A 27,777-nucleotide genomic window follows, 5' to 3' on the forward strand; every position below is an offset into this window, starting at 1 on the left:
CTATTTTCTAATTATTGCTCCCACTGTTGATTTCTTCACTCCAAGCTGGTTGGCTATTGCAGATTCAGTCTTCCCAGCCTGGTGCAGGGCTACAAGTTTGTTTCTGGTGTCCTTTGACAGCTCTTTGGTCTTCACCATAGTGGAGTTTGGAGTCAGACTGTTTGAGGGTGTGCACAGGTGTCTTTTTATACTGATAACAAGTTTAAACAGGTGCCATTACTACAGGTAATGAGTGGAGGAAAGAGGAGACTCTTAAAGAAGAAGTTACAGGTCTGTGAGAGCCAGAAATCTTGATTGTTTGTTTCTGACCAAATACTTATTTTCCACCATAATATGCAAATAAAATGATAAAAAAACAGACAATGTGATTTTCTGGATTTTTATTTCTCAGTTTGTCTCCCATAGTTGAGGTCTACCTATGATGTAAATTACAGACGCCTCTCATCTTTTTAAGTGGTGGAACTTGCACTATTGCTGAATGACTAAATACTTTTTTGCCCCACTGTATATGTGTGTGTGTCATCTCCTCCTGTATTAGACCTCGTTCACACGTTATTTGGTCACTATTTTTACCTCAGTATTTGTAAGCTAAATTGGCAGCCTGATAAATCCCCAGCCAACAGGAAGCCCTCCCCTGGCAGTACATATTAGCTCACACATACACATAATAGACAGGTCATGTGACTGACAGCTGCCGTATTTCCTATATGGTACATTTGTTGCTCTTGTAGTTTGTCTGCTTATTAATCAGATTTTTATTTTTGAAGGATAATTCCAGACTTGTGTGTTTTAGGGTGTTTCATGTGTCAAGTTGTGTGTTGAGTTGCGTGTGGCGACATGCATGTAACGACTTTTGTGAGATGAGTTTTGTGTGGCGACATGCGTGTAGCAACTTTTTGTGTGTCGAGTTGCATGTGACAGGTTAGTGTAGCAAGTTGTGTGCAGCAAGTTTTGCGCGTGGCGAGTTTTATGTGTGGTGGGTTTTGAGTAGGTGCAAGTTTTGTGTGAGGCAACTTTTGCATGTGTTGCAACTTTTCTGCATGTGGCAATTTTTCCACGTGTGCAAGTTTTGCGTGTGGTGAGTTTTCCATGAGGTGAGTTTTGCACGTGTGGCGAGTATTGCATGAGCCTAGTTTTGTATGTGGCAAATTTTGCGCATGGGGAGTTTTGTGTGGCAACTTTAGTGTTTCGACTTTTATGTGGCGAGGTTGGTGTATGTGTGGTGAAATGTGTGCTGAGGGTGGTATATGTGTTCAAGCACGTGGTAGTGTGTGGCGCATTTTGTGTGTTCATATCCCCGTGTGTGGTGAGTATCCCATGTCGGGCTCCACCTTAGCAACTGTACGGTATATACTCTTTGGCGCCATCGCTCTCATTCTCTAAGTCCCCCTTGTTCACATCTGGCAGCTGTCAATTTGCCTCCAACACTTTTCCTTTCACGTTTTCCCCATTATGTAGATAGGGACAAAATTGTTTGAATTGGAACGCGCGGGGTTAAAATTTCAACTCCCAACATAGCCTATGATGCTCTCAGGGTCCAGACGTGCGACTATGCAAAATTTTGTGGCTGTAGCTGCGACGGTGCAGATGCCAATCCCGGACATACACACATATATACACAAACACACACACATTCAGCTTTAAATATTAGATGGCACCAATGTGAGTACTGGACACACATCTTTGCCTATAATAATATATGGCACACCATTTGATCTTTAGGGTAAAATTGAAGTTCCAGGACCCTTTCAAAGCTTCTAGAGACATTGAGCAAACAAGAAAATACTTCCAGGAATTATTACTCACAGAGAGAGGCATGCTCCTAAAAATACATTAGCTGATTATAAAATTTTGTCTTGCTAACAGTTGTCCAACATTTGCATATATTGTAGCACAAAGAATAAACAGTACTGGAATGAAGGGCAAAATGTGGAGGAACATGCAGCCAACTATGTGGCAAAGCTGAGCTTGTTCCAAAGATGAAAGAACACCAGTAGGGTTAGAATTGCAGACACGTTCAGAGACTGGTCGTACAACATCAGTTTAGCTCCATCAATCCCTATATGAGACAAATGTGCCAATAGGAGTAGTACACTATAGCAAGCTCTTACCCGCCAAGGTCGGAACTTCCATATGCACAAAACAACCAGTTCTCTACAGAAAGTATTGTCTGGTACCAGAGGTTCGGCAAGAACCATATAGTCCATAGTGTATAAGTAAGAAACTTCGTCATTATTAGAGACCCTCTAATAAAATGATCATGCCCATAATACAAACATAAATTTAACTAATATAAATGGAAGACAACGTTTTGTGTAGCAAGACAGTCGTAAAAACAAAGTTAAATGGCGAAAAATGTTTGTGAGTGATCAAGTCCCAGGATTAATTTTCAGATGACCTGACTTTTCAAGAACATTTGTGGGGTCCATACTCTGGAATGTACAGACGTAGGTACGTGGACAAGAATTTGTTGGAATAGTAGTTTGGTATGTGATTGATTGAGTCTTAGAATTAATTTTCAGATGACCTGACTTTTCAAAAACATTTGTGGGGTCCACACTCTGGAGTGTACAGACGTGGGGTACGTGGATGAGAATTTGTTGGAATAGTAGTCAAAGTTACATTAATGGTCAAAAATGTTTGTGATTGATCAAGTCCAGGAATTGTGAAATGGGGTAAAATGGGATATACTAATTAAAATATTCCCTAATACTTGTTCCAAATTACTCTACTGGGGCCACAGAGCAAAAAATAAAAATTGAAAAAAAAAACACCTAATAATGTAAAAGGTGTGGTAAGTCTCAAAATGGGGAGATACAAAGGCCTGGTTGGGATGGGCATGTGGGGCAATAGTACCAGGAATCACTGTCTGCTATGCTTCCTACAAACCCGGCATCTTTTTTAAGGATACCTTTGGGTGGGAGTGCCAGGGAAAGGGCAAGGAAAATGGCGCTCTGCAAGTCTCCGGGCATTCTCAGACTCGAAGGCTTCCCCCTGTGCCATCGACTCAAACATGAGGCCCTCTACAATTTTTTTCCTGAAATTGGGAGGAATGTAAGCAGTCCTTGGGAATTTTTATACAGGACAAAGCTGTTGTATGTGGCAGTTTGGATAAGGTAGATTGCCACCTTTTTGTACCAGGCCCTGGTCTTCCGCTTCACCAGATATGGCTGCAGAACCTGGTCTGACAAGTCAACGCCTCCCATATACTTATTATAGTCTGTGACGCAGACCGGTTATTCCTTGTGCCTGGTGGCACCCATCTCTGGCCGTCACAGTGGTGTCCGCATGCAGTGTGGTCAGCATGTAGACATCCTTCCTGTCATTCCACTTCACTGCAAGACGTTGGTCACTTGCGAGTGAGAATGACACCCACTTCTACAAACATTTGGACACCAACTGTAACGGAAACCCTACTCTGTTTTTCCAGACTGTCCCACAGGTCCTTGTATTTGCAGCGTGGAGCGATATATAGGGGGATGCTTGTGTAACAGTTGTCCATATACACATAGTACCCTTTATGGATAAAGGGAGTCATTAGCTCCCAGACAATTTTGCCAGGGATGCCAATTGTCTGGGGGCAGTTTGGGGGGTTGATCTGGTGGTCCCTACATTCATAAATTAGGAAGATGGAAGTGTACCCTGATAAACTCTCACATGTTTTGTACAATTTTATGCTGTATTTGGCTCGCTTGGAGGGGATAAATTGGAGGAATTACAGACGATCCTTGTAGCTCAAGGACTCGTCGACTGCCACATTTTTCTCTGGTGTATAGGACTATAGAAATTAGTTTTCCAGGAGGGAAATTAGGGGTCTCAATTTATTTAGCTGATCATAGTTGGGGTCAGTTCTTTGGGGGGGCTTGGGAATTGTCAATGAAGTGGAGGAATCTCACCAGGGCTTCATAACGGACTGGGTACATGAAGGCTGCAAATACAGGGGTGCTGTGGACAGCTTTTGTTGCCCAGTAGGAGTGTTTTTTTTACTAAACCTATATTCAGGTAAGACCTACATTTTTTTATTTCGGGGACATGTGTGGGGATCCAGGAATAAGAATTAAAGGGAACCTGTCACCCCGTTTTTTCAGTATGATAAAAATACCGTTAAATAGGGCCTGAGCTGTGCGTTACAATAGTGTATTTTGTGTACCCTGATTACCCACCTATGCTGAACTCGGCTTCAGGAAAATAGCCGCCGCGATCCCCATCTGCGCACGCGCGGCATCCCACGGCCATTTTCCTGAAGCCTCGGGCAGCAGAGCGCTCCATCTGTGCACGCGCGGCCTCAGGGAGATGGCCGCCCCCACCGATAACCAGGGGAATAGCGCAGATCGCGCTTTTTCTTCACCTGCGCTGTGGATGCGGCAGTTGGGCATGCGCAAACCACTACGCCACCAACAGAAAAATAAGGAAGATCTGGGGGAAGAAACAGCGATGTCACCACGCCCATTTGACCTGACCACCTGGATTGACAGGCGAAAACGGCGACTTTGGTAAGGTAATTCGGCAGCATAGGTGGGGAATCAGGGTACACAAAATTCCATGGTGCTGTACATGAGAAGGGGTTACATACAAGCTGGTAAACTTTTAACCCCTATAAATTCCTAAACCCCCCAAAATCATGTTTCAACAATTGTGCTAGTATTGTAAACATGAGGGAAATGTTATTAACCATTTTGTTTGATATGACACTCTGATTTAAGGGCATAAAAATTAAGTTTAAAAATTGCTAAATTTGCCAAATTTCCATTTTTTTTTTTTCATAAACGCTGTCATATCAAATAAATTTTACCACTGTCATGAGGTATGCTATGTCACAAAAAAAAAACAAATTCAGAATCACTGGGATCCGTCGAAGCGTTCCCGAGTTATCACATCATCAATTGAGTGGTCAGAATTGTACAATTTGGCCTGGTCAGTGAAGTCTAAGTTGGCTAATGTCAGGTTTAGTTTTTTGTGCTCACATTTTTAGTCAGTCTGGTATTTTGTTACATTAAAAAATGTCTTATTTAACAGCACAAAAACGTAATACACAAGGCATGGTTCACACTGCGGGGAAAATAAGAAATTTGAAGCCATTTTTTTTCTGCCCCGCTTTGCACAGATGATGCGACTGCCATTTTGTGCCACCCTGGAGTGAGAATATGGAGGCCACTAGCTACGCACATGAGGAATTTAACGAGTGGCGACTTTATAAAGCCACAAATGTCACTCCAGTAAGAGAGGTGGCGGGAAAACAGCTCACAGTTTTATAGCGAAAGCTCCGCCATCTTTATCACTGTGCAGCACTTTCATTATTTTAGGCAGCATAAAAGAGGTGAAGCCACAAGAAAAACTACTGCTTCCTTCCATGATAAATTCCCAGGTTTCAACCAAAATGAATAAAATATAAAAAGAAGTTTGAGGCGCACAAAGCTCCGGGTCTGGCCATGTGTCAGGCCCGCCCAGAGCCTCAGCCTTAGGTTTCCAGACAGAAGCTGCCTCATGCTGCTACACGCAGAGCACGACTTGTGGCAGAACCCCTCGCGGCCACGTACGACCCCCTTCCCTCTATTCCTTCCTCAGCCCCCTGTACAGTGACGAGTCACGGCCCTCAGCTACAGCTCTGTCAGAGAAATGTCTACACACTGCCGCCCGAAAACAACAGCGAACTGAGCATGAGCGGAGCGAATGCCGGAAGAGGAGGAGCTAGCACTGAAGCTGGGCGGGGCTGCCAGCAACTCCTGTGACGTGTCCGTACTAATCGTTCCCTTACAGCCATTAGTGCCGTTCCGCCATGTTTGTTCAGGGCAACTTCAACACTTAACCCATAATGACACCTCTGAATCTATTTTTTCTCTCCGTGGTTTGCTGCCACACGGTTTAGGGCTCATTTCCACATGCGAGGCACACGTCCGTATCTCGCATGTGGAAACCAAGCTGTGGAGCCGGCACTCCAGAGCGGAGCGTGCGGCCGCATAGGAACACATGGAGCTGCACAGCTCCGCTCCAAAGTGCCGGCGCCAGAGCTTGGTTTCCACATGCGAGATACGGACGTGTGCCTCGCATGTGGAAATGAGCCCTACGACATGTGATTCACCACATGGGGGCGCCACATCCCCCAAGTGAGCAAAGCTGCAGCGGTCTGCTGGCCCCGCTGGCTGCACTCCATGGGGAGACCCCAGAGGCGGTGTGCCGTCAGTGGAGGCTGTCGTGTGCTCCGTCACTGCGCTCCGTGCAGTCAGGCCCTCTAGTATTAGCTGTGGGAGTGCTGCCGCCACTCCGCTCTTTCCACAAGGCCACGTGCACACTCAGTATTTGGTCAGTAGTTCCCCTCGGTAGCTGTAAGCCAGGAGCCGGTGATCCTACAGAAGTGGTGACGGCTTTCCTCTGATTGTCCCACCCCTGGCTTAGGCTACTTTCACACTAGCGTCGTACTCGGCCCGTCGCAGAGCGTCAGGCCGACGTACCGACGCGTTTGCGCCGCACAACGGGGGCAGCGGATGCTGTTTTTCCCCGCATCTGCTGCCCCATTGGGAGGTGCGGGGAGGTGGGGGCAGAGTCCGTCCGTGGAAATGGCGGTCCGTCTGCAGCAAAAAAGTTGCATGTTTTACATGTAACGTTTTTTGCAGCCGACGGTCCGCCACAACACGGCGCAACCGTCGCACGACGGTTGCGACGTGTGGCAATGCGTCGCAAATGCGTCGGTAATGTTAGTCAATGGGGAAAAAACACATCCTGCAAGCACTTTCGCAGGATGCGTTTTTCGCCAAAACGACGCATTGCGACGTATTGCAAAAAACGCTAGTGTGAAAGTAGCCTTTTCGTACTATTGGATTAATAATGGATAGGTGTCATAATTGACACCTCTCCATTATTAATCTGGCTTAATGTCACCTTACAATAGCAAGGTGACATTAACCCTTCATTACCCCATATCCCACTGCTACACAGGAGTGGGAAAAGAGAGGCCAAGTGCCAGAATAGGCGCATCTTCCAGATGTGCCTTCTCTGGGGTGGCTGGGGGCAGATGTTTGTAGCCAGGGGGGGGGGGCAATAACCATGGACCCTCTCTAGGCTATTAATATCTGCCCTCAGTCACTGGCTTTACCACTCTGGCAGAGAAAATTGCGCGGGAGCCCACGCCAATTTTTGCCACGATTTAACCCTTTATTTTACAAGCTACAGCGCCCAAATTTTGCACATGCACACTACTAACATTAGTAGTGTGGAATATGCAAAAAAAGGGATATGAGATGGTTTACTGTATGTAAACCATGTCTCATATCCTGTCGGGTTTGTGAAGGAGAAATGAAAAGCCGGCAATTGAATTACCGGCTTTTCTATAGAACACTGCTGCGTATTTCTCGCAAGTCACACTGCTGGTCCGTGTGTAATCCGTATTTTTCTCGCACCCATAGACTTTCATTGGTGATTTTTTTTGTGCAATACGGTGACAAACGCAGCATGCTGCGATTTTGTACGGCCGTAGAAGACCGTATAATACTGATCCGTAAAATACGGCTGATATGAGCTGGGCCATAGAGAATCATTGGGCCGTGTGTTATGAGTATTTTACGGGTGTATTTTCTGCACTCTTACGTCCGTAAAACTCGCCAGTGTGACGCCGGCCTTACACATACTGAACGGGTGGACGAGGCCTAACATCTAGCGGAGAGAGATGTGGCAGTAATGGGGTGTTGTCACTCCTAGATCAGGGTGTCTGGGCGCTGCAGCCGGTACACCCGACTGATCAGACGCTTCTGGTATAACCATTTTATATGCCCTGGCTACATATTGTCCTTTTGCATTTTGATGTTCGGTTCCCATGAACTCAGGTTCTGACAGGTTTCTCATGACAGCTGGGCTTTAACGCCTTAATGACCGAGCCAATTTTTACAATTCTGACCACTGTCACTTTATGAGGTTATAACTCTGGAACGCTTTAACCGATCCTGCTGATTCTGAGATTGTTTTTTTCGTGACATATTGTGCTTCATGTTAGTGGCAACATTTCTTCAATATTACTTGCGATTATGTATGAAAAAAACGGAAATATGGCGAAAATGTTTAAAATTTTGCAATTTTCAAACTTTGTATTTTTATGCCCTTAAATCAGAGAGATATGTCACAAAAAATAGTTAATAAATAACATTTCCCACATGTCTACATCAGCACAATTTTGGAAACAACATTTTTTTGTTAGGGAGTTATAAGGGTTAAAAGTTTACCAGCAATTTATCATTTTTACAACACCATTTTTTTTAGGGACCACATCACATTTGAAGTCATTTTAAGAGGTCAATGTGATAGAAAATATCCAAGTGTGACACCATTCTAAAAACTGTACCCCTCAAGGTGCTCAAAACCACATTCAAGAAGTTTATTAACCCTTTACGTGCTTCACAGGAACTAAAACAATGTGGAAGGAAAAAATGAACATTTAACTTTTTTTTGCAAACATTTTACTTCAGAACCATTTTTTTTATTTTCACAAGTGTAAAAACAGAAATTTAATCATAAATTTTGTTGTGCAATTTCTCCTGAATATGCCGATACCCCATATGTGGGGGTAAACCACTGTTTGGGCGCACCGCAGAGCTTGGAAGAGAAGGAGCGCCGTTTGACTTTTTCAATGCAGAATTGGCTGGAATTGAGATCGGATGCCATGTCACGTTTGGAGAGCCCCTGATGTGCCTAAACAGTGGAAATCCCCCACAAGTGACACCATTTTGGAAACTAGACCCCTTAAGGAACTTATCTAGATGTGTGGTGAGCACTTTGAGCCCCCAAGTGCTTCACATAAGTTTATAAAGTAGAGCCGTGAAAATAAAAAATCGCATTTGTTTACACAAAAATGATCTTTTCGCCTACAAATTCTTATTTTCACAAGAGTAACAGGAGAAATTAGACCACAAAAGTTGTGCAATTTCTCCTGAGTGCGTCGATACCCCATATGTGGGGGTAAACCACTGTTTGGGCGCACTGCAGAGCTTGGAAGAGAAGGAGTGCCGTTTTACTTTTTCAATGTAGAATTGGCTGGAATTGAGATTCGACGCCCTGTCCTGTTTGGAGAGATGTGTGGTGAGCACTTTAAATCCCCAGGTGCTTCACGGAAGTTTATAATGTAGAGCCGTGAAAATAAAAAATCGCATTTTTTCTTCAAAAATTATCTTTTTGCCCCCAAATTTTTATTTTGACAAGGGTAACAGGAGAAATTAGACCACAAAAGTTGTTGTGCAATTTCTCCTGAGTACGTCGATACCCCATATGAACCCCTGTTGTGAAATTGGATTTTGGGCTCCCCCGGTGGCCACTGGTGGAATTGAACTGGTGTGCATCATCCCCTCTGTTCACCTGTTTCCATCAGGATGTGGGAGTCGCTATTTAACCTTGCTCCTCTGTCACTTCCATGCCGGTCAACATTGTAATCAGAAGCCTTTCTGTGCATGTTCCTGCTTCTAGACAACTCCCAGCTAAGTTGGACTTTAGTCCTCGTTTGTTTTTGCATTTTGTTCCAGTTCACAGCTGTAGTTTCGTTTCTGTGTCTGGAAAGCTCTTGTGATCTGAAATTGCCACTCTGATGTTATGAGTTAATACTAGAGTCCTAAAGTAATTTCAGGATGGTATTTTGATAGGGTTTTCAGCTGACCATGAAAGTGCCCTTTCTGTCTTCCTGCTATCTAGTAAGCGGACCTCAATTTTGCTAAACCTATTTTCATACTACGTTTGTCATTTCATCTAAAATCACCGCCAATATATGTGGGGGCCTCTGTCTGCCTATCGGGGAAATTTCTCTAGAGGTGAGCCAGGACTATATTTTCCTCTGCCAGGATTAGTTAGTCCTCCGGCCGGCGCTGGACGTCTAGGGATAAAAACGTAGGCAACGCTACCCGGCTACTGTTAGTTGTGCGGCAGGTTTAGTTCATGGTCAGTTTAGTTTCCATCCTTCCAAGAGCTAGTACTCATGTTTGCTGGGCTATGTTCTCTTGCCATTGAGAACCATAACAGTTTGACCGGCCACAAAGGGTTAAATTAATTGACAGAGAAAGGAGAGAAAAGAGAAGTCTGCTGAAGATTTTTTTTTTTTTTTTTCCCTTCCCTTCAGTTCTGAGTGTGCTTGTAATTGAATCTCTTGCAAGTCTGCCTATATTGCAGCCTTTCTCTCTCTCTCTCTCCTTCTAATCCTGGAATGGCTCTGTGTTCACCTGTTTAAAATGGATATTCAGAGTTTAGCTGCAGGTTTGAATAATCTCACCACGAAAGTTCAAAATTTACAAGATTTTGTTGTTCATGTTCCTATGTCTGAACCTAGAATTCCTTTGCCTGAATTTTTCTCGGGGAATAGATCTTGCTTTCAAAATTTCAAAAATAATTGCAAGTTGTTTTTGTCCCTGAAATCTCGCTCTGCTGGAGATCCTGCTCAGCAGGTCAGGATTGTGATTTCCTTGCTCCGGGGCGACCCTCAGGATTGTGCTTTTGCATTGGCTCCAGGGGATCCTGCGTTGCTCAATGTGGATGCGTTTTTTCTGGCCTTGGGGTTGCTTTATGAGGAACCTCAGTTAGAGCTTCAGGCGGAAAAGGCCTTGATGTCCCTATCTCAGGGGCAAGACGAAGCTGAAATATACTGCCAGAAATTCCGTAAATGGGCTGTGCTTACTCAGTGGAATGAGTGCGCCCTGGCGGCGAATTTCAGAGAGGGTCTCTCTGATGCCATTAAGGATGTTATGGTGGGGTTCCCTGTGCCTGCGGGTCTGAATGAGTCCATGACAATGGCTATCCAGATCGATAGGCGTCTGCGGGAGCGCAAACCTGTGCACCATTTGGCGGTGTCTACTGAGAAGACGCCAGAGAATATGCAATGTGATAGAATTCTGTCCAGAAGTGAACGGCAGAATTTAAGACGAAAAAATGGGTTGTGCTTCTATTGCGGTGATTCAACTCATGTTATATCAGCATGCTCTAAGCGTACTAAGAAGCTTGATAAGTCTGTTTCAATTGGCACTTTACAGTCTAAGTTTATTCTATCTGTGACCCTGATTTGTTCTTTATCATCTATTACCGCGGATGCCTATGTCGACTCTGGCGCCGCTTTGAGTCTTATGGATTGGTCCTTTGCCAAACGCTGTGGGTATGATTTGGAGCCTCTTGAAACTCCTATACCCCTGAAGGGGATTGACTCCACCCCATTGGCTAGTAATAAACCACAATACTGGACACAAGTAACTATGCGGATTAATCCGGATCATCAGGAGATTATTCGCTTTCTTGTGCTGTATAACCTACATGATGTGTTGGTGCTTGGATTGCCATGGCTGCAATCTCATAACCCAGTCCTTGACTGGGAAGCTATGTCTGTGTTAAGCTGGGGATGTAAGGGGACGCATGGGGACGTACCTGTGGTTTCCATTTCATCATCTATTCCCTCTGAGATTCCTGAATTCTTGACTGAATATCGTGACGTTTTTGAAGAACCTAAGCTTGGTTCATTACCTCCGCACCGGGAGTGCGATTGTGCCATAGATTTGATTCCGGGTAGTAAATACCCTAAGGGTCGTTTATTTAATCTGTCTGTGCCTGAACATGCTGCTATGCGAGAATATATAAAGGAGTCCCTGGAAAAGGGACATATTCGTCCTTCGTCATCTCCCTTAGGAGCCGGTTTTTTCTTTGTGGCTAAGAAAGATGGCTCTTTGAGACCGTGTATTGATTATCGGCTTTTGAATAAAATCACGGTTAAATATCAATATCCGTTGCCACTGCTGACTGATTTGTTTGCTCGCATAAAGGGGGCCAAGTGGTTCTCTAAGATAGATCTCCGTGGGGCGTATAATTTGGTGCGAATTAAGCAGGGGGATGAGTGGAAGACCGCATTTAATACGCCCGAGGGCCACTTTGAGTATTTGGTGATGCCTTTTGGTCTTTCAAATGCCCCTTCAGTCTTTCAGTCCTTTATGCATGACATTTTCCGTGATTATTTGGATAAATTTATGATTGTGTATCTGGATGATATTTTGATTTTTTCGGATGACTGGGACTCTCATGTCCAGCAGGTCAGGAGGGTTTTTCAGGTTTTGCGGTCTAATTCCTTGTGTGTGAAGGGTTCTAAGTGCGTTTTTGGGGTTCAAAAGATTTCCTTTTTGGGATATATTTTTTCCCCCTCTTCCATCGAGATGGATCCTGTCAAGGTTCAGGCTATTTGTGATTGGACGCAACCCTCTTCTCTTAAGAGTCTTCAGAAATTTTTGGGCTTTGCTAACTTTTATCGTCGATTTATTGCTGGTTTTTCTGATGTTGTTAAACCATTGACTGATTTGACTAAGAAGGGTGCTGATGTTGCTGATTGGTCCCCTGCTGCTGTGGAGGCCTTTCGGGAGCTTAAGCGCCGCTTTTCTTCCGCCCCTGTGTTGCGTCAGCCTGATGTTGCTCTTCCTTTTCAGGTTGAGGTCGACGCTTCTGAAATCGGAGCTGGGGCAGTTTTGTCGCAGAGAAGTTCCGATTGTTCCGTGATGAGACCTTGTGCCTTTTTCTCGCGTAAATTTTCGCCCGCCGAGCGGAATTATGATGTTGGGAATCGGGAGCTTTTGGCCATGAAGTGGGCTTTTGAGGAGTGGCGTCATTGGCTTGAGGGGGCTAGACATCAGGTGGTGGTATTGACTGACCACAAAAATCTAATTTATCTTGAGTCCGCCAGACGCCTGAATCCTAGACAGGCGCGCTGGTCGTTGTTTTTCTCTCGGTTTAATTTTGTGGTGTCCTACCTGCCGGGTTCTAAGAATGTTAAGGCGGATGCCCTTTCTAGGAGTTTTGAGCCTGACTCCCCTGGTAACTCTGAACCTACAGGTATCCTTAAGGATGGAGTGATATTGTCTGCCGTTTCTCCAGACCTGCGGCGGGCCTTGCAGGAGTTTCAGGCGGATAGACCTGATCGTTGCCCACCTGGTAGACTGTTTGTTCCTGATGATTGGACCAGTAAAGTCATTTCTGAGGTTCATTCTTCTGCGTTGACAGGTCATCCTGGAATCTTTGGTACCAGGGATTTGGTGGCAAGGTCCTTCTGGTGGCCTTCCCTGTCTCGAGATGTGCGAGGCTTTGTGCAGTCTTGTGACGTTTGTGCTCGGGCCAAGCCTTGTTGTTCTCGGGCTAGTGGATTGTTGTTGCCCTTGCCTATCCCGAAGAGGCCCTGGACGCACATCTCGATGGATTTTATTTCGGATCTTCCTGTTTCTCAGAAGATGTCTGTCATCTGGGTGGTGTGTGACCGTTTCTCTAAGATGGTCCATTTGGTTCCCCTGCCTAAGTTGCCTTCTTCTTCCGAGTTGGTTCCTCTGTTTTTTCAAAATGTGGTCCGTTTGCATGGTATTCCGGAGAATATCGTTTCTGACAGAGGAACCCAATTCGTGTCTAGATTTTGGCGAGCATTCTGTGCTAGGATGGGCATAGATTTGTCTTTCTCGTCTGCTTTCCATCCTCAGACAAATGGCCAGACCGAGCGGACGAATCAGACCTTGGAGACATATTTGAGGTGTTTTGTGTCTGCAGATCAGGATGATTGGGTTGCTTTTTTGCCTTTAGCGGAGTTTGCCCTCAATAATCGGGCCAGCTCTGCCACCTTGGTGTCTCCTTTTTTCTGTAATTCGGGGTTTCATCCTCGATTTTCTTCTGGTCAGGTGGAATCTTCGGATTGTCCTGGAGTGGATGCTGTGGTGGAGAGGTTGCATCAGATTTGGGGGCAGGTAGTGGACAATTTGAAGTTGTCCCAGGAGAAGACTCAGCTTTTTGCCAACCGCCGGCGTCGGGTTGGTCCTCGGCTTTGTGTTGGGGACTTGGTGTGGTTGTCTTCTCGTTTTGTCCCTATGAGGGTTTCTTCTCCTAAGTTTAAGCCTCGGTTCATCGGCCCGTACAAGATATTGGAGATTCTTAACCCTGTGTCCTTCCGTTTGGACCTCCCTGCATCTTTTTCTATTCATAATGTTTTTCATCGGTCATTGTTGCGCAGGTATGAGGTACCGGTTGTGCCTTCCGTTGAGCCTCCTGCTCCGGTGTTGGTTGAGGGCGAGTTGGAGTACGTTGTGGAAAAAATCTTGGACTCCCGTGTTTCCAGACGGAAACTCCAGTATCTGGTCAAATGGAAGGGATACGGTCAGGAGGATAATTCTTGGGTGACTGCCTCTGATGTTCATGCCTCCGATCTGGTCCGTGCCTTTCATAGGGCTCATCCTGATCGCCCTGGTGGTTCTGGTGAGGGTTCGGTGCCCCCTCCTTGAGGGGGGGGTACTGTTGTGAAATTGGATTTTGGGCTCCCCCGGTGGCCACTGGTGGAATTGAACTGGTGTGCATCATCCCCTCTGTTCACCTGTTTCCATCAGGATGTGGGAGTCGCTATTTAACCTTGCTCCTCTGTCACTTCCATGCCGGTCAACATTGTAATCAGAAGCCTTTCTGTGCATGTTCCTGCTTCTAGACAACTCCCAGCTAAGTTGGACTTTAGTCCTCGTTTGTTTTTGCATTTTGTTCCAGTTCACAGCTGTAGTTTCGTTTCTGTGTCTGGAAAGCTCTTGTGATCTGAAATTGCCACTCTGATGTTATGAGTTAATACTAGAGTCCTAAAGTAATTTCAGGATGGTATTTTGATAGGGTTTTCAGCTGACCATGAAAGTGCCCTTTCTGTCTTCCTGCTATCTAGTAAGCGGACCTCAATTTTGCTAAACCTATTTTCATACTACGTTTGTCATTTCATCTAAAATCACCGCCAATATATGTGGGGGCCTCTGTCTGCCTATCGGGGAAATTTCTCTAGAGGTGAGCCAGGACTATATTTTCCTCTGCCAGGATTAGTTAGTCCTCCGGCCGGCGCTGGGCGTCTAGGGATAAAAACGTAGGCAATGCTACCCGGCTACTGTTAGTTGTGCGGCAGGTTTAGTTCATGGTCAGTTTAGTTTCCATCCTTCCAAGAGCTAGTACTCATGTTTGCTGGGCTATGTTCTCTTGCCATTGAGAACCATAACAAACCCCATAAAAATGAACATTTAACTTTTTTTTGCAAACATTTTACTTCAGAACCATTTTTTTTATTTTCACAAGTGTAAAAACAGAAATTTAACCATAAATTTTATTGTGCAATTCCTCCTGAATATGCCGATACCCCATATGTGGGGGTAAACCACTGTTTGGGCGCACCGCAGAGCTTGGAAGAGAAGGAGTGCCGTTTTACTTTTTCAATGTAGAATTGGCTGGAATGGAGATAGGACACCATGTCGCGTTTGGAGAGCCCCTGATGTGCCTAAACAGTAGAAACCCCCCACAAGTGACCCCATTTTGGAAACTAGACCCCTTAAGGAACTTATCTAGATGTGTGGTGAGCACTTTAAACCCCCAAGTGCTTCACAGAAATTTATAAGCGTAGAGCCGTGAAAATAAAAAAAAAATCCTTTTTTTTCCTCAAAAATGATTTTTTTTAGCCTGCAATTTTTTATTTTCTCAAGGGTAACAGGAGACATTGGACCTCAAAATCTGTTAACTAGTTTGTCCTGAGTACGCTGATACACCATATGTGGGGGGGCACTGTTTGGGCACCCAAGGGAAGGAGCGCCGCTTGGAATGCAGACTTTGATAGAATGGTCTGTGTCATGGTTCTCAATGGCAAGAGACCGTAGTAAAGCATACAAAAGGACTAGCTCTTGGAAGATGGGAACTCGAGCTGACTGTGAGCTAAACCTACCGCACAACTAACAGTGGCCGGGTAGCGTGCCTACGTTTTATCCCTAGACGCCCAGCGCCAGCCGGAGGACTGACTGACCCTAGCAGAGGAAAATACAGACCTGGCTTACCTCTAGAGAAATTTTCCCCAAAAGGCAGACAGTAGCCCCCACATATATTGTCGGTGATTTTAGAGGAAATTGACATACGAAGTATGAAGATAGGTTTAGCAAATTGAGGTCCGCTTACTAGATAGTAGGAAGACAGAAAAGGGAACTTCACAGTCAGCTGAAAACCCTTTCAAAACACCATCCTGAAATTACTTTAAGACTCTAATATCAACTCATGACACCAGAGTGGCAATTTCAGCTCACAAGAGCTTCCAGCCTCAGAAATATTCAAACACAGAGAACTGGAACAAAAATGCAAAACAAACTTAGGACTACAAGTCCAACTTAGCTGATAGTAGTCTAGGAGCAGGAACATGCAACAGAAAGGCTTCTGGTAACATTGTTGGCCGGCATAGAAATGACTGAGGAGCAAGGCTAAATAGAAACTCCCACATCCTGATGGAAACAGGTGAACAGAGGAGATGAAGCACACAAGTTCAGCACAACAGTACCCCCCCCTCAAGGAGGGGGCACCGAACCCTCACCAGAACCACCAGGGCGATCAGGATGAGCCCTATGAAAGGCACGGACCAAATCGGAGGCATGAACATCAGAGGCTGTCACCCAAGAATTATCCTCCTGACCGTAGCCCTTCCACTTGACCAAATACTGAAGTCTCCGTCTGGAAACACGGGAGTCCAAGATCTTCTCGACAACGTACTCCAACTCACCCTCAACCAACACCGGAGCAGGAGGCTCAACGGAAGGCACAACCGGTACCTCATACCTGCGCAACAATGACCGATGGAAGACATTATGAATAGAAAAAGATGCAGGGAGGTCCAAACGAAAGGACACAGGGTTAAGAATCTCCAATATCTTGTACGGGCCGATGAACCGAGGCTTAAACTTAGGAGAAGAAACCTTCATAGGGACAAAACGAGAAGACAACCACACCAAGTCCCCAACACAAAGACGAGGACCAGCACGACGACGGCGGTTGGCAAACTGCTGAGTCTTCTCCTGGGACAACTTCAAATTGTCCACCACATGCCCCCAAATCTGATGCAACCTCTCCACCACAGCATCCACTCCAGGACAATCCGAAGACTCCACCTGACCGGAAGAGAAACGAGGATGAAACCCCGAATTACAGAAGAAAGGAGAAACCAAGGTGGCAGAACTAGCCCGGTTATTGAGGGCAAACTCCGCCAAGGGCAAAAAGGCAACCCAATCATCCTGATCCGCAGACACAAAACACCTCAAATAAGTCTCCAAGGTCTGATTAGTTCGCTCGGTCTGGCCATTAGTCTGAGGATGGAAAGCAGACGAAAAAGACAAATCAATGCCCATCCTAGCACAGAACGCTCGCCAAAATCTAGACACGAATTGGGTTCCCCTGTCAGAAACGATATTCTCCGGAATACCATGCAAGCGAACCACATTTTGAAAAAACAGAGGAACCAGCTCGGATGAGGAAGGCAATTTAGGCAAGGGGACCAAATGGACCATCTTAGAGAAACGGTCACACACCACCCAGATGACAGACATCTTCTGAGAAACAGGGAGATCAGAAATAAAATCCATGGAGATGTGAGTCCAAGGCCTCTTCGGAATAGGCAAAGATAACAACAATCCACTAGCCCGAGAACAAGCCCGAGGCTTGGCCCGAGCACAAACATCACAAGACTGCACAAAACCTCGCACATCTCGCGACAGGGAAGGCCACCAGAAGGACCTAGCCACCAAATCCCTGGTACCAAAGATTCCAGGATGACCAGCTAACGCAGAAGAATGGACCTCCGAGATGACTCTACTGGTCCAATCATCCGGAACAAACAGTCTACCAGGCGGGCAACGATCAGGTCTATCCGCCTGAAACTCCTGCAAGACCCGTCGCAAGTCTGGGGAAACAGCAGATAATATCACTCCATCCTTAAGGATACCTGTAGGTTCAGAATTACCAGGGGAATCAGGCTCAAAACTCCTAGAAAGGGCATCCGCCTTCACATTTTTAGAACCCGGTAGGTAAGAAACCACAAAATTAAACCGAGAGAAAAATAACGACCAGCGCGCCTGTCTAGGATTCAGGCGCCTGGCAGACTCAAGATAAATCAAATTCTTGTGGTCGGTCAATAGCACCACCTGATGTCTAGCCCCCTCAAGCCAATGACGCCACTCCTCAAAAGCCCACTTCATAGCCAAGAGCTCCCGATTACCAATATCATAATTTCGCTCAGCGGGCGAAAATTTACGAGAAAATTACGCGCAAGGTCTCATCACGGAGCAGTCGGAACTTTTCTGCGACAAAACCGCCCCAGCTCCGATTTCTGAAGCGTCGACCTCAACCTGAAAAGGAAGAGTAACATCAGGCTGACGCAATACAGGGGCGGAAGAAAAGCGGCGCTTAAGCTCCCGAAAGGCCTCCACAGCAGCAGGGGACCAATCAGCAACATCAGCACCCTTCTTAGTCAAATCAGTCAACGGCTTAGCAACATCAGAAAAACCAGTTATAAATCGACGATAAAAATTAGCAAAGCCCAAAAACTTCTGAAGGCTCTTAAGAGAAGAGGGCTGCGTCCAATCACAAATAGCCTGAACCTTGACAGGGTCCATCTCAATGGAAGAGGGGGAAAAAATGTACCCCAAAAACGAAATCTTTTGAACCCCAAAAACACACTTAGAACCCTTTACACACAAGGAATTAGAGCGCAAAACCTGAAAAACCCTCCTGACCTGTTGGACATGAGAGTCCCAGTCATCCGAAAAAATCAAAATATCATCCAGATACACAATCATAAATTTATCCAAATATTCACGGAAAATGTCATGCATAAAAGACTGAAAGACTGAAGGGGCATTTGAAAGACCAAAAGGCATTACTAAATACTCAAAATGGCCCTCAGGCGTATTAAATGCGGTTTTCCACTCATCCCCCTGCTTAATTCGCACTAAATTATACGCCCCACGAAGATCAATCTTAGAGAACCACTTGGCCCCCTTTATTCGAGCAAACAAATCAGTAAGCAATGGCAAAGGATACTGATATTTAACCGTGATTTTATTCAAAAGCCGATAATCAATACACGGCCTCAAAGAGCCATCTTTTTTAGATACAAAGAAAAAACCGGCTCCTAAGGGAGATGACGAAGGACGAATATGTCCCTTTTCCAAGGACTCCTTAATATATTCCCGCATAGCAGCATGTTCAGGCACAGATAGATTAAATAAACGACCCTTTGGAAACTTACTGCCCGGAATCAGATCTATAGTACAATCGCAATCTCTGTGCGGAGGTAGTGAACCAAGTTTAGGCTCCTCAAAAACGTCACGATAATCAGATAAAAACTCCGGAATCTCAGAGGGATTAGATGACGAAATGGAAACCAAAGGTACGTCCCCATGAGTCCCCTGACATCCCCAGCTTAACACAGACATTGCTTTCCAGTCGAGGACTGGGTTATGAGATTGCAGCCATGGCAATCCAAGCACCAACACATCATGTAGATTATACAACACAAGGAAGCGAATAATCTCCTGGTGATCCGGATTAATACGCATAGTTACTTGTGTCCAGTATTGTGGTTTATTACTAGCCAATGGCGTGGAGTCAATACCCTTCAGAGGTATAGGAACTTCCAGAGGCTCTAAATTAAACCCACAGCGTTTGGCAAAGGATCAATCCATAAGACTCAAAGCGGCGCCAGAGTCGACATAGGCGTCCGCGGTAATAGACGATAAAGAGCAAATCAGGGTCACAGATAGAATAAACTTAGACTGTAAAGTGCCAATTGAAACAGACTTATCAACCTTCTTAGTACGTTTAGAGCATGCTGATATAACATGAGTTGAATCACCACAATAGAAGCACAACCCATTTTTTCGCCTAAAATTCTGTCGTTCGCTTCTGGACAGAATTCTATCACATTGCATAATCTCTGGCGCCTTCTCAGTAGACACCGCCAAATGGTGCACAGGTTTGCGCTCCCGCAAACGCCGATCAATCTGAATAGCCATTGTCATGGACTCATTCAGACCTGTAGGCACAGGGAACCCCACCATAACATCTTTAATGGCATCAGAGAGACCCTCTCTGAAATTCGCCGCCAGGGCGCACTCATTCCACTGAGTAAGCACAGACCACTTACGAAATTTTTGGCAGTATATTTCAGCCTCATCTTGCCCTTGAGACAGGGCCATCAAGGCTTTTTCAGCCTGAATCTCTAAATGAGGTTCCTCATAAAGCAACCCCAAAGCCAGGAAAAACGCATCCACATTGAGCAACGCAGGATCCCCTGGTGCCAAAGCAAATGCCCAATCCTGAGGGTCGCCCCGGAGCAAGGAAATTACAATCCTGACCTGCTGTGCAGGATCTCCAGCGGAGCGAGATCTCAGAGACAAAAACAATTTACAATTATGTTTGAAATTCTGGAAGCGAGATCTATCCCCGGAAAAAAATTCAGGTAAAGGAATTCTAGGTTCAGATATAGGAGCATGAATTACAAAATCCTGTAAACTTTGAACCTTCATAGCGAGATTATCCAAACCAGTAGCTAAACTCTGAGGATCCATTTTAATCAGGTGAAATCAGAACCATTCAAGGATTAGAAGGAGAGAGAGACGAAGGCTGCAGTAAGCAGAGATGCAAGTGAATCAACTAATGAGCAAACTCAGAAAAAAAAAAAAAAAATTCTCTGCAGACTTCTTTTCTCTCCTTTCTTCTGCCAATTATTTTAACCCTTGGCCGGCCAAACTGTCATGGTTCTCAATGGCAAGAGACCGTAGTAAAGCATACAAAAGGACTAGCTCTTGGAAGATGGGAACTCGAGCTGACTGTGAGCTAAACCTACCGCAAAACTAACAGTGGCCGGGTAGCGTGCCTACGTTTTATCCCTAGACGCCCAGCGCCAGCCGGAGGACTGACTGACCCTAGCAGAGGAAAATACAGACCTGGCTTACCTCTAGAGAAATTTTCCCCAAAAGGCAGACAGTAGCCCCCACATATATTGTCGGTGATTTTAGAGGAAATTGACATACGAAGTATGAAGATAGGTTTAGCAAATTGAGGTCCGCTTACTAGATAGTAGGAAGACAGAAAAGGGAACTTCACAGTCAGCTGAAAACCCTTTCAAAACACCATCCTGAAATTACTTTAAGACTCTAATATCAACTCATGACACCAGAGTGGCAATTTCAGCTCACAAGAGCTTCCAGCCTCAGAAATATTCAAACACAGAGAACTGGAACAAAAATGCAAAACAAACTTAGGACTACAAGTCCAACTTAGCTGATAGTAGTCTAGGAGCAGGAACATGCAACAGAAAGGCTTCTGGTAACATTGTTGGCCGGCATAGAAATGACTGAGGAGCAAGGCTAAATAGAAACTCCCACATCCTGATGGAAACAGGTGAACAGAGGAGATGAAGCACACAAGTTCAGTACCACCAGTAACCACCGGGGGAGCCCAGAAACCAAATTCACAACAGGTCTGCGGGCGTTATGTTGCATTTGCAGAGCCCCTGATGTACCTAAACAGTAGAAACCCCCGACAAGTGACTCCATTTTGGAAACTAGACCCCCCAAGGAACTTATCTAGATATGTGGTGAGAACTTTGAATGCCCAAGTGTTTCACAGAAGTTTATAATGCAGAGTCGTAAAAATAAAAAATATTTTTTTTCTACAAAAAAAGATATTTTAGCCCCCAAGCTTTTATTTTCACAAGGGTAACAGGAGAAATTGGACCCCAAAAGTTGTTGTCCAATTTATCCCGAGTACGCTGATACCCCATATGTGGGGGTAAACCACTGTTTAGGCGCACGGCAGAGCTCAGAAGGTAGGGAGCACCATTTGACTTTTTGAGCGCAAAATTGGCTGTGGCGTTTAGCGGCCCCCTGATGTTCATAAACAGTGGAAACCCCCCAATTCTAACTCCAACCCTAACCCCAACACACCCCTAATCCCAACCCGATCCATAATCCTAATCACAACCCTAACCCCAAAACAACCATAACCCTAATCAGAACCCTAAACCCTAAAGAAGCCCTAACTTTAGCCCCAACCCTAACTTTAGCCCCAACCCTAACCCTAAATTTAGCCCCAACCCTAACCCTCACCTTAAATTTAGCCCCAACCCTAAACCTAGCCCTAACTTTAGCCCTAACCCTAGCCTTAACTTTAGCCCCAACCCTAACCCTAAATTTAGCCCCACCCCTATCCCTAACCCTAAATTTAGCCCCAACCCTAACCCTAACTTTAGCCCCAACCCTAACCCTAGCCCTAACTTTAGCCCCAACCCTAAATTTAGCCCCAACCCTAACCCTAAATTTAGCCCCAACCCTAACCCTAAATTTAGCCCCAACCCTAACCCTAAATTTAGCCCCAACCCTAACCCTAACTTTAGCCCCAACCCTAACCCTAAATTTAGCCCACCCTAACCCTAAATTTAGCCCCAACTCCTCTAGCTGCCGGCCGGCAGATCATGGCGGGCGCACTGCGCATGCGCCCGCCATTTTCTTACTGGAGGAAGAAGCCAGCGGCCAGAAGGGGACACAGGAGGACCCAGGGACACCGGTAAGTATAACAGGGTCCCCGAATCCCCCTATTTCTCTGTCCTCTGATGTGCGATCACATCAGAGAACAGAGAATTACACATCGTTTTTTTTTTGTTTTGTTTTTTTTGCGGTCGCCGGTAAACAGTTAATTACCGGCGATCGCAAAACAGGGGTCGGTAAAAATCGACCCTGATCATGTTCTTTGGGGTCTCGGCTACCCCCGGCAGCCGAGACCCCAAAGATCTTCCGGGTGCCAACCGGCGGGCGCACTGCGCATGCGCCTGCCATTTTTTGGCTGGAACAAGATGGCGGCGCCCATCGGGAGCCATGAGGAGCACCGGGGGAAACAGGTGAGTATCGGGGGCCCCATTTCTCTGTCCTCTGATGTGCGATCACATCGGAGGACAGAGAAATTAAATAGGGAATCGCGTTTTGGTTTTTTTTGCGACCGCCAGTAAACGGTTAATTACCGGCGATCGCAACCCGGGGGTCGGTAAAAAAAAAACGAATCATGTTCTCTGGGGTCTCGGCTACCCCCGGTAACCGAGACCCCAGAGAAAATCTGACTCTGGGGGGCGCTATTCACTTTTTCCACAGCACCGTTAATTAAGTGCCCTTAACTGCCACCGTTAAAAAGCGTATCGGCGGTCGTTAAGGGGTTAAACAGTTTCATGATCTAAGACTCCATTCAGATATCTGTGAATCACGTACATGTTCTATGTTGCTATTCAGATGTCCATGTTATTTTGCTGACTGTGCTCATCAGGGCTTTGGAGTCTCTAAGGCCGGTTTCACATTTGCAGTTGTGTCTGCAGCGTTTTGTCCGCAAATATCCGCATGCATTGTATATTCCTATATTTACCATTAGGGACGCATGCGTCTGCAATCGGTTGCTTTTTGCTGCGTTTGAGGACGCATGCTTCGTTTCATCGTCTGCGGTTTGGCGCGGAAATGCTACATGTAGTAATTTTTAGAGGCGTTAATTTGCCGCCTAGAAACGTAGGCGGTCGATTGCGTAAGGAATGCGCCAAAAAAAACGCATTGCTGTCTATGTGAACGCATGTGTTCACAAGCACATGCGTTTGCTTGCATTCGTGAACGCAAGCGTTGCACCAGAGAAAAACATGTCTAGACACTGGTAAGCCACCCCCCACATACAAGGTGATAAAGGGAGGGAGTGGACATTTGCAGGTCACTACTCAGCAGACAGCCAAGCAGAGCAGACAGACCAAAGCACCTTGGAGCAAACAAGCCTCTGAACAATGTGAGTATATCCTAGCCAATGCCTTTATTTTCTATTTTCTGTCTCTACATGTCCTAATTTCTGCCATTTCTTTCTTTCTGCATGCATCAGAATGTCTTCTTCTTCTGATGAGGAGCAACGTCCTAGGCCTTCTGAAGCCGAACATGTCAGCGAATTTAGTACTCACCTTCTCAGATTGGTAAGTATTCACTGTCACATCTACACATATGACCTTTTTTTTTTTTTTTTTTTTCCATTTTTTTAGAGCACTTCTACTGTGGCAGAGACTGGGCAGGAGCAGCGGAGTCACGGTCGGGTGGCAAGGCGGCAGCGTGTACGTAAACAAGGCTGATTGTTTACTGTATCCTCACTTTAGTATTCTTGAATCTTCCTTTCTTTACATTCCTATTTCTTTACATTTTTCTTCTGGAATCCTTTTGTATCTTGACTTTCCTTATTCATGCCATTTCTCATCCTTTGTTTTCTTTCTTTACCTTATGTTAATGTATCCAACATTAATGTCTTTATTTAATTTTTAGGATCCAGAACGGGATGAAGACCTCATAGAAAATGACCTCCTCATCTCCCTGGTCCAGGAGCGAGTCCCGTTGCGTTCTGGCATTTTTAAGACCGGTCCTTGCCCAGGGAACGTAAGTATTTCTCCCGTGCATTAAGTTGTGTTGTATTGCCATAATCTGTATGTTTCTATTCCACAGGAGTTGGCGTCTGGTTAATTTTTGGTATTAATTTTTTTTTTCCTTTTTTCACAGCACATGGAGCAGCACTGTTGGCCCAGGTTCTGGAGCAGTCCTTCATCAGACAGCCACGGACCCGTCCCAGCCATCCAGCAGCGCTGCAGCAAGTGGGCCTGCCACACAAACTGGAGACCAGGAAGCTGGTCCATCAGGTCTTCCCCTTTCCCAGTCCTCTGCCTCTGCCCCTTTTTTGGGGGGCTCCTCCTGGCAGCGGCAGAGGGCATCGGACAAGTCCCTCATGCCCGAGTTTTTGCACTTGAGCTCGGTTTTTCACAAAGGACTCAAGGCTTTGGGTGACCGAATGGATATTTCCCTTAGCCACATGAATACACGTATCCAGGAGGTCACCAAAAGCCTTGACCAAGTAAAAGCCGACCTCCAGAGGCCAGCACATCATTTTTTTAACCAAATTGAGCAGGGAATGTCGGAACACCTTACTCCTGATCTCCAGCTTAGTGTCATGCAGGCCTGCAATGCTGCTTACGTGCAGGCTATGCAGCACAGTCGGTATTTTCAGCAGACAGTGGCGGCATATCCACCTGTGTCTTCACTGTCACGATTAACCTCAATGTCGACCTCTGCTGCATACCACTGCACGGTCACCTCTATTCCTAGCACTGCCGGACACCAGTACAGCACCACCACCATGCTGAGTGTTGTTGGACAGCCCACCGCCACCACCATGACAACCGCTGCTCCTGCTTGGACCTCCACTGACACGACGATGCAGCAGGACCCAGGCATGGCCTTCCGTACAGCCACCACCACGATGCAGCAGGACCCTGGCATGGCCTTCCGTACCGCCACCACCACGATGCAGCAGGACCCTGGCATGGCCTTCCGCTCTACGAGCACTATGGACTCTGGCATGGCTGCATGCTCTATGAGCACTATGGACTCTGGCATGGCTGCACACTCTACGAGCACTATGAACTCTGGCATGGCTGCAAGCTCTACGAGCACTATGGACTCTGGCACAGTGCAGCTGGACCCTGATAGGTCACCCACCACGACCATGCCACAACATATGAGCCCACCGAGGCTTCCCAGAACCCGGCAATCCCAGAAAGGAAAAAAAAACAAAAAAAAACAGCGGACTCTTAGTATTCCTCCCCCTTGACCTCCCAGTGTGTCTGTAATGTCAGGTTTGTCTCACCCTTCCAGTGCGTCTCAAGCCTCTCATGTGTCAAGCCCTATCCCCGAACTACCAGATCCCACAAGTTTCATTGCCCCTTCTCCTGCCACCTTATTTACTTACCGTATTTCGCCGCCGTCAACACACACCGTGCGCCGAACACTTAATTTTTTGGCCACATCATAGCTCCAGTAGTTACCAAATAAAAGACTGCAGCTTTGTGTGTCTTTAGTATAGAGATATGAGGTGGGCCAAAAAATTAATACTTGTATTTTCTCCATAATCTCTTCCTTCTGCTTAGTCTGTGACTAGTGTTGCAGTCTGAAGAGAAAATGGCGGAAGTAAAATGCAGAACTATACTCAACAGGTCAGGTGTCCAAAAACTCATTAGTTAGGACACCAGACCTGGTGAGTAGAGAACTGGCTTGTATAACCTCCTTTTTCTCTTCTGTGTACGTAATCTATTTCACACAAAGTGAAGGGACAATGGCGGTCATACACGGCATATCTATGCTCACCTGGACATGTGTCAGAAATAGTGAATTCATCAGGCTGTTATATGTGCATCATGAATTCATTATTTCTGACACCTGACTTGATGATTATAGATCTGTTTTGTATGACAGCCATTGTCTCTTTAGTCTGTGTCCAATGGATACTGCAGAACAGAATCAGGACGCACTGACGTCAACATCCTTACCACTAACAACATGGCTGCCATCACACTAGCAGTATGTGGTCAGTATTTTATATCAGTATTTGTAAGCCAAAACAAGGATTGGAACAATTATTGGAAAATTATAATATTAACATATCTAGCACCTCAGCCTTTATCACCCACTCCTGGTTTTGGATTACAAATACTGATATTAAATACAGACCAAATACTGCTAGTGTGAGGACAGCCTGGGTTTGTAGAGGAAAGACATAGGAGACACGGTCAAGACACCAAAAAATAAAGTTTATTAACGAGAAATATTTGTAACATTTAAGAAAATAACTGGTACAGATAAAATCCCAAAAGGACATTTACACAACATTGTCCTGCCATGACACACGTCCAATATCCGAATCAAAAAAGGCAGCAAATTGGTTCCGCATGTGGCCAACTTCAGCTGTTGACCGCAGCGGGTGATGCTGGTAATCTGGCAATGGGTTTCCAACTGGTTCATCCAGTTCAATGTTGAGCCGCTCCTTAGCCATTATGTAATTGTGCAGAACCACACAGGCTTTGAACACCTCGTCGACTGTCTCCATTTTTAGAATAATGGCTGATGCAAGAATGCGCCATTTTGAGACAAGAATCCCAAAGGTACACTCTACTGTTCTTCGGACCCTGGTCAGTCTGTAGTTAAAAATCCTTTTAGTGTGGTTCAAATCCCGGCTGGAATATGACTTCAGTAGGTTTTCACACATCTGAAAGGCCTCATCACCAACCATAACAAATGGCATTGGTGGACCTTGAGTGTTGGGGAGAGGTCGTGGCCGTGGAAAATTAAAAGTTTTTGCCATACACACGGCAGCCCTTATCAGAGTTCTTAAAAGTCTGTGAATCGTTGCCACGGCGAAAAGCTCCAATGTCCACGGCGATGAAGCGACAGTCCGCATCGGCTATTGCCATGAGCACAACAGAAAAATATTTTTTATAATTGATGTACTCTGATCCTGTTCTGGCTGGTTTGATAATGCGGATGTGCTTTCCATCCACCGCTGCCAAACAGTTGGGGAAATCACACACACTCCAAAATTTTTCCGCAATTCCAATCCACATGTCCAAGGTGGGTAGGGGTATAAACTCATCCCGGAGTACATTCCACAAAGCAGGTGTCCGCAACTATTTCGGACAGGGTGGAAATTCCAAGCCGGTATTGGAAGTGGAGGGATGATAAACTCTCTCCGGTTGCCAGAAATCTGGAAGAAAAAAAAAAATTACAATCAATTCTATTTATGGTGTTGTTATGCTAAAGACATAAAGGAAAATACCAAACAAAAAATGTCAGAACACCCAAAATTAGCACTGCCATTGGTTTAGATTTGTTACGTACCTTAATGTAACCAGCAGACGTTCCTCTGGTGGAATCGCTCTACGGAGCTGGGTGTCCTGCCTCCGTATGGCTCCTTGGACACGAGCAAGCAAATCCCGGAACGAGTCTTGCGACATCCTTGTATATTCCGGGAATTTCTCCGGGTTGGCATTAAGCTCGCCATACAGCGTGTGATAGGCTCCACGTCTCTCACGTAATTCAATAATGCTTACATTCATTAATGCTTTAATGCTTAAATCCAGGTTGAAATAAAAGCTCT

The 27,777-nt window shown here is 45.6% G+C and overlaps 1 protein-coding gene and 1 long non-coding RNA gene across 3 annotated transcripts in view; one reads left to right on the forward strand and one right to left on the reverse strand.

Moving 5' to 3' along the window:
• Positions 1–5,827, reverse strand: part of LOC143776561 (uncharacterized) — a 176,429-nt gene extending 170,602 nt beyond the window's left edge. The window contains exon 1 of the long non-coding RNA XR_013215866.1: positions 5,808–5,827. This is a non-coding gene — a long non-coding RNA (uncharacterized LOC143776561). The remainder of the gene's footprint in view (positions 1–5,807) is intronic.
• The window catches only part of LOC143776559 (uncharacterized), a 42,006-nt gene continuing 18,619 nt past the window's right edge, over positions 4,391–27,777 (forward strand). Inside the window, exon 1 of one of the 2 annotated variants that reach the window (XM_077266034.1) lies at positions 4,391–4,493. The gene's annotated coding sequence lies outside the window, so the exon portion shown is untranslated. Of the gene's footprint in view, positions 4,499–27,777 lie in introns of both variants that reach the window. The other variant, XM_077266033.1, reaches the window with a different exon arrangement.

This window comes from Ranitomeya variabilis, chromosome 5, assembly GCF_051348905.1.
Source record: "Ranitomeya variabilis isolate aRanVar5 chromosome 5, aRanVar5.hap1, whole genome shotgun sequence".
NCBI lineage: Eukaryota > Metazoa > Chordata > Amphibia > Anura > Dendrobatidae > Ranitomeya > Ranitomeya variabilis.